The sequence below is a fragment of the Typopeltis vanoorti genome, chromosome 6, assembly GCF_054136105.1.
Source record: "Typopeltis vanoorti isolate ZY-2024b chromosome 6, IOZ_Tvanoo_1.0, whole genome shotgun sequence".
In the NCBI taxonomy this organism is placed as follows: domain Eukaryota; kingdom Metazoa; phylum Arthropoda; class Arachnida; order Uropygi; family Thelyphonidae; genus Typopeltis; species Typopeltis vanoorti.
In genome coordinates, this window is record NC_143554.1 from 127,410,412 (window position 1) to 127,427,001 (window position 16,590).

Genomic DNA, 16,590 nt, shown 5'->3' on the forward strand with positions numbered 1-16,590 from the left:
TCAGATGTTATACACCAGCTCACAGTAAGAAACATTAAAAGAATTACTCAAAACTGTAACCTCCTAGCTTCGTGAGAATTAGCTAAAAACAAATTAAATCCTGTAGTTCCATTTTTCTATAATACAGAGTACAAAAAATCCATAAACCAAATAACCTTCTTCAAAATGGTAGAGACAACTAATTCACTCCTTTTCCCCCCTTTTTTCAAATTCAACAAACAATTAACAGTCATATGAGTATTTAATATCATAGGAATAGGAATTAACACATTTAGACCCCTCTAGAGATAACTAATTCACTCCTTTTCCCCCCTTTTTTCAAATTCAACAAACAATTAACAGTCATATGAGTATTTAATATCATAGGAATAGGAATTAACACATTCAGACCACTCTAGAGATATTTCATAAATTTTAAACAATTCTAATATAATGATCAAATAAGATATCACTTTTCTCTTCACTACCATCCTCCCCCCCCACCTTAATGGCAAACTTTAGCACTAAAAAAAAATTTTCCCCTGGCATTATAGATCTGTACAATTTTGGCATCCATGCTGATTAGTTGTGTGTCTGGAAGAGCAAAATATACAAACACATGAAGGATACTGCTGTGGGTACTAGCCTCACACCTCTTGTTGCCAATTTATGAAATATCTCTAGATGAGTCTGAATGTATTAATTTCTATGAACTAATCAAATACTCATATAACTGCTAATTGTTTGACTAATTCGAAAAAAAAAAGGGGGGTGAATCAGTTGTATCTATCATTTTGAAGAAGGTTAAACTTTTTTAGTGAGGGATACAGGTGAGGAAGGAATGAAAAGATTTGTGAGAGGTGTGATCTATATAGATTCAATGATTCATGGTGTGCAAAATGAAATATTAGAGAAGTGCTTGCCTGCCTGGAGGACTGATAGGGAGCATGACTCTGGCAATTAAACAAGGTGAAAATATGCATGAGATAAGAGTGATGATGATATGAATGACTTGAGAAGTAGAACTAATCAGGTTGCAAGAAATCTGAGGTTAATTATAGATGTTGCAGTAGAAAAGTGTGCACCGGGAAGATAGAGTATATTGCTTAGATATGATGATACAGGGCTGAGGAGAAGAACAGCAATAATGAATGACATAATAGTGAGAATGTGTTGAAAGAGGCTTGCAATGCATTTGATGATAAAAGAGAGCAATATATAAGAGATGGGCTGCATCTGAGCATGGAAGGAAGCAAGTAATTGGAGAATTCTTTTTTGTTTGTTAGTTTTATTCTTGTTGAGAGGCTTATACGCTGGTTAAACATGATAACTAATATTTAAGGAATTGACAGCGTATACTAGAAATATAGATTAACTAAACTTTAATATATACTTTCCGATATTTCGGCGAACATCACGTTGCCATCTTCTTGGGAACTTACTACAAAGACACGTGCATACAGGTACTAATAACAGCAAATGAGACTGAAGCTAGGAAAACGAAGGAAGGAATGTGAGGAAGGAATGTTATTCCTTCAGGTGAGGAACAGGTGAGGAAGGAATAACATTCCTTCCTCACCTGTATCCCTCACTAAAAAAGTTTAACCTTCTTCAAAATGATAGATACAACTGATTCACCCCCCTTTTTTTTTCGAATTAGTCAAACAATTAGCAGTTATATGAGTATTTGATTAGTTCATAGAAATTAATACATTCAGACTCATCTAGAGATATTTCATAAATTGGCAACAAGAGGTGTGAGGCTAGTACCCACAGCAGTATCCTTCATGTGTTTGTATATTCGAAATATCAGAAAGTATATATTAAAGTTTATTTAATCTATATTTCTAGTATAGCTGTCAATTCCTTAAATATTAGTTATCATGTTTGTTAGTTTTTTTTGTTAGTTTGTTAGTCTCTAGGCAAGGGAGAGTGTTAGGATAAGGAAATTAGAGTGCTAGGGAATGAGGGGGACAAGTTCTTGTGAGGATAGTCACATGGAAGATGGGAGAATGAATGGTATATCACAGACTCAAATAGAGTGGGCATATGCATTGGAGAGGAGGAATACTAGTAGATATAGAAATAGCAACAATGCACTAATGCTTCTCTATTACCAATGCCTGGAGTATCAAGAAAAAAAGGAATGAACTGGTATTGCATTAATAGACTCAGGCTATTAAAAGATTGTTGGAATGAAAGGGAATAACATATTTTATCAGGATATGAAGAGGTAAATTTGAGAGTAGCCGGAGAATGTGGTGGGAAATTTGAGCTGTGCTGAAAAAAGTGCTTTTTAATCGGTGAATAGTCTGACTTCTGTCGAGATTTGTGCTACGTTGTTTTTCTGGAATATGAATGTCCTTCAGTGGTGTTGCTGCTATACTGTGTATTATGGTTACCGAGAAGATGGGGTCGGAATCGGATGCATGAACATGGAAGAGAAAACAAAGATAAAATAAGTTTTCATTATTTAGTTTTATTTTATTTATATTTAGTATACTTAAATGATTTGTTTATATTTGTTTGTACTTTTACTTATATAGTTATACTCCCTTATACTTATTTAGTGTTTAGTTGAAATAGTTCAACGACACTATTTTGAATAATGGCGGCAACGGCAGTTAAAATTGGAAATGGCGTATCTCCAAGTTCTCCCCATTTAAGGACTCCATTTTGAGTGATATCATATGGGATTTTGTAGCATGCGGGACTTGTGGAATGTACGCATCCCAGCGATTCTTTATATGGCAGGTGAGAGAAGGGGAAATATGTATATGTGCAAAATGCAGGCAATGGGAGTCATCTCTAACTCACCGAGTTAGAGATGACTATAACTGATCTCGTTGGGACTATAACTGATCTCATTGAGTCAGAGGTGGGAGATTCTCCACGTAGAGAGAGAGTGGTATGATAGAGGACAAGAATGGTGAGAGAAATATGAATAAAATAATGGGAGTGGGGAGTATGGAAAGGTTGAAGGATTTTGAAGTTTTTGGAGATGGTCTCAATTGGGAGGATGAATGGCAAATAAGAGTGGCTAACTTGCAGAGAAAGTGGCTGACTCATAGATGAGCTGAAAGAGCAGGTGAAATGTCTAGGGAATGAGATGAGAAGTGTGAAAGATGAGATTAGGTGAATGGAAAATACGAATGCAAGGTGAATCAGAGTAGGAGTGAGAAAGAGTTATGGGAATGATAGAGGAGAAGAGAATAGGAACAGTAGAAGAGAGGGAATGAAAGAGAGTTATGGGAATGATAGAAGAGGAGAGAATAGGAACAGTAGAAAAGAGGGAATGAGAGAGAGTTATGTGAATGTTAGAAGAAGAGAGAATAGGATATGTGGAAGAGAGGGAATGAGAGAGAGAGAGAGATATGGAAATGACAGAAGAGGAGAGAATGGAAACAGTAGGAGAGAGAGGGAATGAGAAGAATGTGAGGGAGCACTGGAACCAGGGATAGAGTGATGTCAGGCAGGTAAGTAGGGGACCACAGAGAGAAAGTGTTAGAGGAGAGAGAGAGAGAGAGAGAGAGTGAGGGATGCATTTCAACAATAGAGGAACAGGGTGGTAAGTGGTGTAATGTATGGGGACTCAATGATCCGTGGTGTTCAAGATAGGATGCATGAGGAATGTTTGCCTGGAGGAACAATAGAAATCATGGCTATGGGGCTATGGCAATTAAGAGGGGTGAAAGGGTGAATGAGATGATTGTGATGGTAGGAACAAATGACTTGAGAGGTAATGTAAATTGGGAAACGAGTGATATCAGATTCTTGCTTGAGGTTGTACGAAAGAAGACGGAGAGAGGAAAGATATTGTGCATGTTGCCTATGATGGTGACGAGCTGAGCAGAAGAACAGCAATAATGAATAACATAATAGCTAGAATGTGTCAGAAAAGAGAGGATTAGAATATGTAGATGCATGGAAGGCGTTTAAGGATAGAAAGGAAGTGTATGCGAGACATTGGTTGCATTTGAATGAGGAAGGACAGACATAGGCATCTGGAGAAATTGCTGTTCTGAATGAGTTAGTCTGTCAATGCAGGGAAACTAGAATGCCCAGGTTGGATGGTAGCAGGGGTGGCCTCTTGTGGCAATGGGTACTTGGTAGAAGGGGGACGACATTAGGTAACACTGAGCCCAGTGGAGTATAGAGGGAATAATGCTGGGTATAGAAACAGTGGCATTTTTATGCTTCATACTAATGCCAGGAGTATCCAGAATAAAGGAGAGCCATTGGTGGCACTGATAGTGTAAGCCTGACCAAAGATTATTGGGATCACTGAGACGTGGTTGACAGAAGAGGATATAATCACAAGAATAGAAGTAGCAGGGTACAGCATTTATCAGCAGGATAGGAAGGGAAAGCACGGTGGTGGAGTACTGCTTTTGATAAGTGATGACTTATGTCCTCTAAGAGTGGAGAATTTGGAAGGAAGTGACACTAATGCTTTTGAAAGCATATGGTGTGAAGTAGAGATAGGCAAGAGGGGATATTTAGTGGGGTGTTGCTACAAACCAAGGAGCACAGAGGGTGGGGACCAGGAGATGTTTAGACAGTTGAGCTTAGCAAGTGCAAGAAGAATGATTGTCATGGGAGATTTTAACTACAGCAGTATAAATTGGGGAGAGGAAGCTGCATGTAGCAATAAGGGAATGGAATTTCTAGAATTCTTTCTAGGCAACATGTAATAGAGGGAACAAGAGGTTCAAGAGTTTCGGATTTGGTCATAGCATCAGAAGAGTTGATAATAACTGAAATGACATCTCTCCCACCAGTTAGAGAGAGTGACCATGTGGTTTTGATTTGGAAGATGAATAGACATACAGGAGTATCAAAGAGACGGGAATGTATTTGGAATTATAAGGCAGGTAATTATAATAGTCTTAGACATCAACTTGGCAAAGTTTCATGGAGGAAGGAATTGGAAGGCTAGAATATCATTAGTGCTTGGGAAATTGTGAAGGAATATTTGTTAGCAGCAATAGTAAGCTGTATTCTACAAGTGAAGAAGAGGACACAATTTGGAGTAAAGTGGATGACAAATATTAAATAGAAACTGAATGTGAAAAAGAGGCTATGGAAGAGATATAAGGAGAGAGGTGAAGAGCAGATGCATGGATAATATAAGACACAGGCCAGGAGAGTGACTAGTATGGTAAGGAAGGTGAAATTGGAATATGAGAAGAGATTGGCCCTAAGATCAAAAGAAAATCCTAAGGAATTTTTTAGCTATGTGGCCAGTAGGAGGAGAAATGATTGTGGAAGAATGACATTGTGGGATAAAAATGGGAATAGAGTGACTGATGCAGAGAGCATAGTGGAATTGTTCAATGAACACCTTATTGGAGTATTTCATCCTGGAGGAGTCAGTTTTAATGCTAGAGGGATAGGGCAGGTTCGATGTTTAGAGGTGCAAGAGGAGAACATGTTCCAAATACTGAGTACTCTGGATGTCAATAAAGCTGTGGGATTGGATGGTATTTCACCAGAAGTTTTGAGAGAATATGCTAAGGAACTAATAGCCCCTTTGACCTAGCTTTTCAATGAAAGTCTGGCTACGGGAAAGGTGCCTAGGGAATGGAAGAAAGGTAAGATGGTGCCATTGCATAAGGGCTGTAGCAGATTGGAAGTATCTAATTATAGGCCAGTTTGTGTGTCATCAGTAGTTGTTAAGGCCTTGGAGAAATTATTTAGGGACCATACACAGCAGTGGGCAGATGAGGATAATGTTATCTGTAAGAGTCAAAATGGATTTGTGAAGGGGTGCTCTTGTTTTAGTAATATGCTAGCCTTTTATAATAAAGTTACAACAGCAGTAGATGAAGGAAAGGCATATACTGCCATTTTCTTGGATTTAGTGAAGGCATTTGACAGGGTGCCACATGATAAGCTGATATTTAAGTTGCGGCACATGGGTTTGGATGTCAGGTTGGTCAACTGGATTCAGGATTGGCTGTCCGATAGGTATCAGAGAGTTGTGTATGGTGGGGCAGTTTCAAGGAGGTAGAGGGCTACAAGTGGGGTCCCACAGGGCTCAGTACTGGGCCTATATTGTTTAACCTTTATATCAATGACATTGTCAGATTGCAGGGGGATATTCAGTTGTTTGTGGATGATGTGAAGCTGGGAAGGGTTATTAGTAATTGTGAAGATGTGGTAGCCCTAGGAGGATTTGAATAAGCTAGATAGATGGGCAAATGAATGGGGGTTTCGGTTTAATGCAGCAAAATGTAAGATCTTGAGGTTTGGGAAACATCGATGGGATGCTGCATACTCTATGGGAGGAGTTATACTGGAGGAAGTAGGGGGGAGACAAGAGATTTCGGGTTGATGATTGATAGAAACTTGAAATTTAAGGGACATATTGCAAAGGTGGTGAAGGTAACACAGAGAATTGCTGCAATAACGAGAAGGACAGTGACCTGCAGAGATAAAAGAGTTATCATTCAGTTGTATAAGACTCTGATCAGACCACACTTAGACTATTTTTCTCAGATTTGGTCCCTAGGATTTGAAGGGAATAAATTAACTGTGTAAAGGGTACAAAGGCAGATAACAAAGATGGTTTCAGGATTGTACAATGTCAGTTATGAGGATTGGCTGAGGGAATGTGTACTGCAGAGTTTGGTGGATAGAAGAAGGAGAGCTAATATGATTGAGACTTTTGAACTGTTGAGAGGTGGTTACAGCGATGACACTAGGGAGTCCTTTTGCTTGGTTGAACAGCGGGAAGGAGTGATGACAAGGGGGCCATCCCTGGAAGTTACGAAAGGAAATTGTAAGCAAGAGGGTGAGGAGTGGTTTTCTTTGCATGGAGGATGGTCGAACGATGGAATGCATTGCCTGATAAAGTGGTAAGACCAAGAACGGTCAATGATTTTAAGGAGTGGTATGATAGACTGTGTTTCCTAAGAGGGACCTCCCGTGATGAGTCTTTTGACTCCATGGAGTCCTGAGTAATAATAATAATAATAATTACAATAAATGGGGTAATGGGGGTGCTACTTATATAAGAGACAATTTGTGTCATCCTAGAGTGGAGAATTTAAAGAGAAGTGGTACTAATGAATTGAGAATGTATGGTGAGAGGTGGATGTAGGAGACAGAATATTTAGTGAGATGTTTCTACAGACCAAGGAACACAGGACCTGTTTGGTTAGTTTACTTTGGTGATTGCAAAATGAGTAATCATTGTGGGAGATTTTAACTACAGCATTAAATTGCCAGCCTAGTTGGCTGAGTGGTTAGCATATCCACTCTCCAGCCAAAAGGCTGCGGGTTTGAATCTCGCCGTGGGCATGGATGTTTGTGATTGTCTGTGAAAATATAGTTTGCCAACAGTTTGTAGATCTCTGCTTGGCATCTTGCCAAGAATAGTCGATTCATGCTGAAGGGAAGAAAGAAATAAGGGACGTACGAATTGGTCACCAACACGCGAAATCACGTGCTTTATAGGTAAAATTTTCCAACTGTTATACAAGCAACATAGTTAACTACAATGATCATAAAAGAGAAGTTAATTTTACGACGTGTAATAATAAAGAACTCATCCCACAATACGGACTGATTACCCTATTATCGCAATGGATTCTCCTCCTGTTGAAATGCACAGAAGTGTCAAAGGGTCTCGAATCTCGGGTGTACTATACTAGTGGTGCTGGCGGCAGTAGATCCCATTTGTGTAGTTGCGGTTTGTTGTGATTGGTGGATTGAGTGGTAGCGACAGAGAGTTGTAGAGTAGGTGCCCTCCCTCGTGAGTCTTTGGACTCCCTGAAGGTGTCACACAATAGAAATAAATAATAATAATAATAATTCAGAAACAGCATGAACAGAATGGAATTTGTGAGGGACAAATGTCTTATGCAACATGTAATAGAGAGGTTGATGATGATGATGATGATATGAATGACATGAGAAGTAGAACTAATCAGGTTGCAAGAAATCTGAGGTTAATTATAGATGTTGTTTAAGAGATTTGGATTTAGTCCTAACATTGGAGGACCTAATCATAACTGAAATGTCATCCTTTCACCTAATTGATGAAAGTCGCCATGCAGTCTTGATTTGGAGTATCAAGGAAAAAAGAATTTATGTGAAATTATAAAGTAGGTAATTACAATAATCTTAGAAATCAACTTGAGACAGTTCCATGCATGGAAGAATTTGGAGGGAGAGATATCACTAGCATTAGTGAAGAAATATTTATTAGTAGCAATGGCAAGTTGCATACCTCAAGTGAAAAAGAGAATATATTTTGTTGTAAAGTGAATGACTAATGAAATCAAACAGGAATATAGGAATATAAGACTCGGACTAGGAAAGTGATTCGTATAAGAACAAGAAGGAGAATAGAAAGTGAATTGAATAGTATAGTAACAAAAATGGAATACAAGAAGAGGTTAGCCCTGCATCTCAAGAAAAATCCTAATTATTTCTTTTGTTATGTGGCCAATAGGAAGAGAAATGATTGTGGAGGAATGACATTATCAGAAGAAAATGGGGATCAAGTGACCAATTATCTCTACTATATTCTATATTACATTGGTAGAACTACTCTATACTAGAGCATATTTCCACTAATAGGGTACTATGGTGCACAAAAAAGTGAAGGAAGCATAGGTGTTTTTTTTTCATTATCACATTTCATTAGTATCACAAAGTTGTTGAAGGTAATTCAGAGGACTGCTGAGAAGAACAATGACTAGCAGAGATAAAAGAGTGGTGATTCCAGCACAGATTGGACTGCCTCTGGATTACTGCACTCAGATTTGAAGGGGATAAATTAACCTCGGAGAGGTGCAGAGGCCGAATAACAAAAACGATATCAGGATTATACAATGTTAGTAATAAGAGAAACTGAGGGCATACAGACTGCAAAATTTGGTGGATAGAAGAAGAAAAGGTGGTGATATGATTCTGACATTTAAACTGTTGAGAGATAGTTTTATACGACTGATACTGGCAAGATCTTCTATATGATAGCACAAGGGGAAGAAGCAAGGAAATGAGAGTGAAAAGATGCTGTTTTGCATGGAGGGTGGAATGCATTACCTGATAGGGTTGTGAGAGTGCAAACAGTAGATGAGTTTAAAAATGATATGATAGACTTTGTGTTGTCTAAAATGAATCACCCATGATAAGACTTGTTACTCTGTGGATATTTTGAATAATATTAATAATAATATAGATTTTGTGTTCTCTATTTAGTCACCTGGTCAAACATACTAGATACATTTCTTCACTACCTTAACAGTCCACACATTCCAAAATTCAATTTACTATGGAAGAAGAAGAATTAAAAAATAATAACAGCCTAGCCTTTATAGATTCTTCCTGATGTGACTTTCTTTCACAGAATGCAGAAAACCAACTCACACACACAGACGTGTAGTAAAACGTATGTGTTTGTCGCACATGTTGACGAATTTTGATGGTAATATATCAGAACACAGAAAGATAAGTAAATAATTATTACTTGACTTATTGCTGATATTTCGCTGGTGTTATAACCAGCATCTTCAGAGCACAAAACAAAGTTTGTCACAGTATACAAGACTACAACAACATGATGTAATAATGGGACTAGTTTGAAAAATTGTAGCAACAACACAAAGACTAAAGTCTTAATTAGGTGCCCTCTATGTTTAAAAAAAAAAAAAACAGAGAGAAAGCAGGTACTAGTTATGTTTTAAGATAACTGCCTCCCAAATCCTAGGCAAATTTATAATTCTAAGAATAATCTGACTTGTAAAAGCTTCTGTGCAGTACTTTTGTTTTCTTCCAGTTGATCCTGTGTGCAGGGGTATCTAAAGCATGGTCTGCTAGGTCCGACTTGCCATAGAGATAGTGCTGGATGCATCTTTTATGTTCATTGATGCGGATGTCCACAGTTCTTCCTGTATGACCATAATAAACTTGATCACATGAGCAGGGTACTTCGTAGACTCCTGGATGTGATAAAGGAGAAATGCTGTCCTTGGGTGAACGGATGAGAATTGCTAGTTTGACACAGTCTGAATACAGTGTGTAATTGTTGTTTACTGAGAACTCTAGATATCTTTTCCGATGTGCCTTTAATGTATGGGATCGTGACTGTTTTGTTGTAGTTCTCCGTGGTGGAGAGTGGGAGAGGTTTCTTGGAAGCATTTAGTATTTTGTCTATCTTGTGGTGGAGTTTCAGACATAATGAAGAGTTTTGATATCACCTCACTATTCACAAATGTACCACTAATTGAAACCCTTGATCTGCTAAAGTCACACTTTCCCCCAGATATATTTGAACTATTTAAATTCACAATACATGCAGCATATTTCACATGGAAAGGGAAAATATACAAACAATTAGATGGGACAGCTATGCCCCCCCCTAGCCAAGTTCTACATAGAACACCTGTAAAAACTAGCTGTCGATACAGCCACTCTCAGCATAGCATAGCCAAACCAACATTTTGGCTATGCTATGTTGACAATGTGCTTGCTATTTGGCTACATGGCCCAAGCACACTGGATACATTCTTAGCGCATTTAAATAGCCAACACCCAAAAATCCACTTTACAATGGAAGTGGAAGCTAATAACTGTCTGCCCTTCCTAGATACACTAATCACACGCCTTCCAGATGGTTCCTTATCATTCTCAGTTTTTAGAAAATCTGCACACACAGAGAAATATTTACACAAACAATCGCACCATCACCCATCTCAACAGTATGATATCTTAAAAACGCTATCCCACAGAGTGAGAGCAATCTGTTCCAATGACAAACCTCCTGCTGTTGAACTGGCTCACTTATGCCACACCTTCTTAGTCAATGGCTATAATCCCCACAAGATAGACAAAATACTAAATGCTCCCAAAAAAAACCCTCCCACTATCCACCATGGAGAACTACAAAAAAACATTTTTTGTAGTTCTCCGAAGGACAGCATCTCTCCTTTATCACATCTAGGAGTCAACGAAGTACCAGCTCATGTGATCAAGCCTACTACGGTCAAACAGGAAGAACTGTGGACATCTGCATCAGTGAATATAAAAGATGTAGATGGATACTAAACTGGTGATATAGATAAGAGAATGGTTCAGGGAGAGATACCAGAAAGTGGTATATGCCCAACAGCCCAAGCACAGAGGTGCTCTGTGCTTGGGCTGTTGTTATTTAATTTGTAATGGGAAATGGCTTGAAGGCAGATATTCAGTTCATTGCTGATGATGCAAAGTTGGGTATCACAATAAAAAATCAAGCTGATGTTGAGGGTATGCAGGATCTAAATAAGCTGGCAAAATGGGCAAAAGGTAATGGATGTCAGTTCAATGTGGAAAAGTGTAAAGTTATGCATTTTGGGATTAAAAGATTACCAGCTGTGTACTACATTGATGGAATGGTACACCAAGAGATTGATGAGGCTAGGGACTTGGGGGGGGGGGGTGTTGTGGATAGGGAAATGAAGTTCAGAGGACACATTGGTAAGGCATCTAAGATTGCACATAGGATTACTTGGTTATTGAAGAACACACTAATATCCAGAGATAAAGAGGTTATTATTCCCTTTATAAGGAATTGATACTTCCACATCTGGATTACTGTGCTCAAGTCTGGTCACCTGGATTCCTTGGAGATGAGGAGGTTGTGGAGAGGGTTCAGAGGAGAATGCCTAAGTTGGTGAGTAATGTAAAAAAATGCTCCTAACATTGATAGATTGAGAGCTTGTGGATTACAGAGGTTGGTTGATAGGAGAAATATTTCAGCTGTGTGATAGTGATGGAAGAACAAGAGGGCAACCCTGGAAATTAAGGAAAAGTGTGGTTAACAAGGGTGTGAGAATAAGTTTTATGCCTGGAGGATGGTGAATGAATGGAATGCATTGCCTGAGTCACGAACAATTCATCGGGGGGACAATGAATCGCAGGGACAATTCATCGCGGAGACAATTTATCACAGGGACAATTCATCACAAGGAAAATTCATTGCAAGTAAAATTCATCACAGAAAAATTCATCATGCAAACTATTGCTCGTTGAAAATGTTATTCGCTAGAAAACTGAAACGTATCGCATTGATACCGATACATGAAATGTAAATGCAGTGGAAGATAAATTTCACAAAGTATAATTTTATTATGTATCTATGTATTAGTCCATGCGGTTAGCTGAGTGGCTGATTGCTTCACAACCATATCCCTGGGAAAGGAGTGTCCTGGGTTCGATTCCCATCACTGACGTGAGGAGTGTAGGATCTTTCTCAGACAAAGCCAAGTTAGCCGGTCTTGGGCAAGGATTGCAGGGTTTTTCTCCCCAGTTTACATGGAGTTTTTCCTCCTGCAAGCAAGCTAGCAAACACCAAACTGGCTCTGAGAAGATATCGCTTCTAGACATAGGTTACACTGGGAGGAATAGGGTCAACCACCTTATCCTTGTATAACTGTTGCGGTTATAATTTGTTAAATATTAATATGCCATCAACAGAATCTGTAGTAACAAAGTAAAAAAAAAAAAAAAATCAGCTAATGCCTTTTTATTCCTGTATATATATATATAGAGAGAGAGAGTAGGCAAGGCCATTTTTTTTTTTTTTAGCCCTATCTAACTTTTGGAGACTGAGTAGGAAATTCAATCTCCACTGGTACCCAATCAGAGATAGCTGGCCCAAGGTTATCACTAATTAAGCGGCACGCACTGAAGAATGACGGCTGAACAAGCCATCACTCTTCACTGCTGCCATCTCGTGGTCCCTAACCCTAACTCTCGTGTTTAATGTCTGAGATAATGTGGGTTCTACGGTCGATTTTCTTGAGTTTACGGGATGAAAAAACCCGAGTTTCCGGGAGAAAACACCTGCTTGGCCATGCCAGAGATCGACTAACTCAGGAACCGGTCGAAAAACGGTTTAGAAAAATTTCCTCTAGTCACTGACTAGACTCAAAATCAAGTCTTCCTTCGTGCAGCCAAGCACTGTGGTGTGCAAATGCCACATCCACTGAGCTACACAGGCTCTCAGTAACAAAGTAACAAAGTAAGAAAGAATATTTATACCATTTTAAGATGAAAGAGAAATTAGGAAACTCACCAATCAATAAAATATTACTTTCACTGTATAAGAATAAAAAATATTATGAAAATCTAAATAAATAATACATAGTTCTTTCCTTCTTTACCTTTATGGTGTTGAGGGGTTTCCATTCCTTATAACCAACCATTATACGAGGATAAGGTGGTTGGCCTATGCCTCCCAGTGTATCCTATGTCTGTAGAAGCGTTACATTCTCAAGGCCGGTTTGCCTGTTTGCAGGAAGAAAAATCATATATAAACTGGGGAGATAAATCCTGCACTCCTTGCCCAAGACTGGCTAACTTGGCTATGTCTGAGAAAGATCCTAATCTCCTCATGTCAGCGACGAAAATCAAACCCAGGACACTCCTTTCCCAGGTATATGGTTGTGAAGCAACCAGCCACTCAGCTAACTGCATGGACTAATACATAGATACATAATAAAATTATATTTTGTTAAATTTATCTTGCATGCTTTTACTTTTCATATGTTGGTATCAATGCAATATCATTCAATTTTCTAGCAAATTTTTTCAGCGATCAATAGTTCACAGATGAATTTTCCCTGCAATGATTTGTCCCTGCGATGAATTGTCTCGCCGACGAATTGTCCTCGCAATGAATTGTCCCGCGATGAATTGTCCGCACATGCATTGCCTGACTCAGTTGTGAGTTCTTCATCTGTAAATGAATTCAAGAAGAGATATGATAGATACTGATTTAATAGTTTGGGTCTCCCCGCGATGAGTCTACTGACTCTATGGAGATACCCGTAATAATAATAATAATAATAATAATAAAGATGCATCCGGCGCTATCACTATGGCTAGTCAGGCCTAGCAGACCATGCTTTGGATACCCTTGCACACAGGATCAACTGGAAGAGAACAAAAGTACTGCACAGAAGCTTTTACAAGTCAGAGAGATTGCTTCTATTCTTAGAAGCAACAGAAGCCATGAAACATACCCTGAATCTTAACAAATATGGCTGTATAAATTTGCCTAGGATTTGGGAGACAGTCATCTTAAGACATAATTAGTACCTGCTTTCTCAATATATATATATATAAATATATATATATTGAGATTAATTGTTTCATCGCATGAAGGTGGTAATAAGGCTGTAGCTTCAAATTATAGGCCGGTCTGTATATCTGGAGTTGTGGTGAATGTCCTGGAGAGATTGGTAAGACGTAGGATACAGAAATTATTATTATTATTATTATTCAGGCCTCCAAGGAGTCAAAAGACTCATCGAGGAAGGTCCTTCCTAAGACATAAAGTCTGTCAAGACTCATCGAGGGGAGGTCCCCCCCCCTGAGAAACACAAAGTCTATCATACCACTCTTTAAACTCACTGACCGTTCTCGCTCCCACCACTCCATCAGGCAATGCTAACAGCAGTATTCTATAATAAATTTAGTTTAATCCTTTATCTAAGTGTAAGCAAACAAACTTTGCGCCTGAAGTATCTTCAGGACTGGGGCAACTCGTGGTAAAGGTGGACCTTTGTGTGCTTACACTTGGATAAAGGATTAAACTAAATTTATTGTAGTCTAACCAAGTGGAAAATAAACTTCCAACATCTTTCTCTAAATCCAGAGTAATTTAATTATAAGGTGGTACACCTTTTGCAACTCGTATAGGTAAAGATGACGTCTTCATTGCTTCTGCCTTAGTGTCGCCACTTCTGGGTCTGGCTCCCACTGACGAGACCTCAATAAAGGTCGAAACCAGTCTGGGTAGTGGTTCTTCCCTTAATGCACAGCATTATACATGTCTGCAAGGAAATGTGCTTTGCATTATGAGAGATACTGAGACAAGGAGTGATGAGAGCTTGGTCCATCTTTACCACGAGTTGCCTCAGTCCTGAAGATACTTCAGGTGCAAACTTTGTTTACTTACACTTGGATAAAGGATTAAACTAAATTTATTATAGTCTAACCAAGTGGAAAATAAACTTCCAACAGCAGTATTCTCTGTGATTATCAGCATGGGTTCGTTAAGGGGAGGTCATGTTTAACTGACTTACTTAGGTACTATAACAGGGTGACAAATACCTTGGACAGGGTAGATGCATATACAGTGGTGTACTTAGATTTTGCAAAGGCTTTTGATATATCAACTGCCACACGATAAGCTCTTAAATAAATTCAAACAGATGGGACTGGATAAGAGACTTCTGAATTGGATCAGTGATTGGCTGTCAGATAGGTATCAGAAAGTTGTATATGGAGGTGCAGTATGAGATCATAGGGATCAGTTTTGGGGGCCATTGTTGTTCAATTTGTATGTTAATGATATTGGGTTGGGTTTAACTAGTGATATCCAGCTGTTTGCAGATGATGCGAAACTGGGAGAGCAATGCAGAGTCAAGCGGATGTTATTGCCTTACAAGAGGGCTTGAATAGATTGCATGATTGGGCAAGTAAGTGGAACTATCAGTTCAATGTTGCAAAGTTTAAGGTTTTGAGATGGGATGCAAAGTATACACTTGGTGGGGAAACTTTAAAGTAGAGGAGATGAGAGGTCTAGGAGTGATGGTAAACAAGGATCTGAAATTCAGGGGCCACATTGAACAAGTTGTGAAAACATTACATCGGATAATGGCAACGATGACAAGGACCTTGATATGCAGAAATGGAGAGGTTATGATTCCATTGTATAAGGCCTTGATCAGGCTTCATATGGATTATTGTGCTCAGATTTGGTAGCCAGGTTTTCATGGTGATGAGCAGGGCCAGTGGAAGCGAGCATTCAGAGCATGCAGTGCATGCAGATGCCGCTACGAAGGGGACGCCGCTGCTAGGGTATGGTTCATAAGTTCATTTTTAAGAAACAAAATTTTTATCATAAAAAAAAAAATTCTTAGAATGATCAATATTAAAATAAATAAGGCCGGATACACTGAATAAAAATTTTAAATAATTGTATATAAATTGTATGTTTACAATTTTACAGCAAGAGCAGGCTAAATGCTTGCCTGCAGTTGTTGTGTCTACTGCAGTCTATCTAAAGTGAAACGGTGAACAGTTTTTATGCGCAGAAAGGAATTTTCGTACAAAACATTTCTTGCTAGGTAACCAGTCATATGATATGACTGGTTACCTAGCAACAAGAGCCTACTGACTACTATTTCATCTCTGTGTCATGTTGTGTAATAATTTCTTGTGGGTATAAAATCGAAATGGAATCAAAAATTAAAAAAATTATCCGGTGCACGAAATCGTAAGCGTCATGCTGCGAAAGAAGCAGATATTAAGAAACAAACTGGGGCTCAATAAATTCGTTAAAATATTAAAATATTCTGATGCAGATTGTAACCAACTCGATACATCAGAAATCAGAGTTGATGAAGCGTGCGCATCATCCAGTTTGCATGAAAGTACTTTTGAACAAGACAACAAGTTGCATGATTTAAGTGATAAACAGGAGAAGATTTAGTTGTAGTTGATCACACTAACACATTGTTAGTCTCTGTAAATTTAGAAGACCCACGTGAATGGGGAAATATTGATGAAAAATTACAAGTTGTTTTAATTGAAATGGGGCCTCTTCAA

General features: G+C 38.6%; 1 protein-coding gene across 1 annotated transcript in view; it reads right to left on the minus strand.

Moving 5' to 3' along the window:
- The window catches only part of LOC150105925 (glycogen [starch] synthase-like), a 193,408-nt gene that overhangs the window by 164,613 nt on the left and 12,205 nt on the right, over nt 1-16,590 (minus strand). The window lies entirely within an intron of this gene.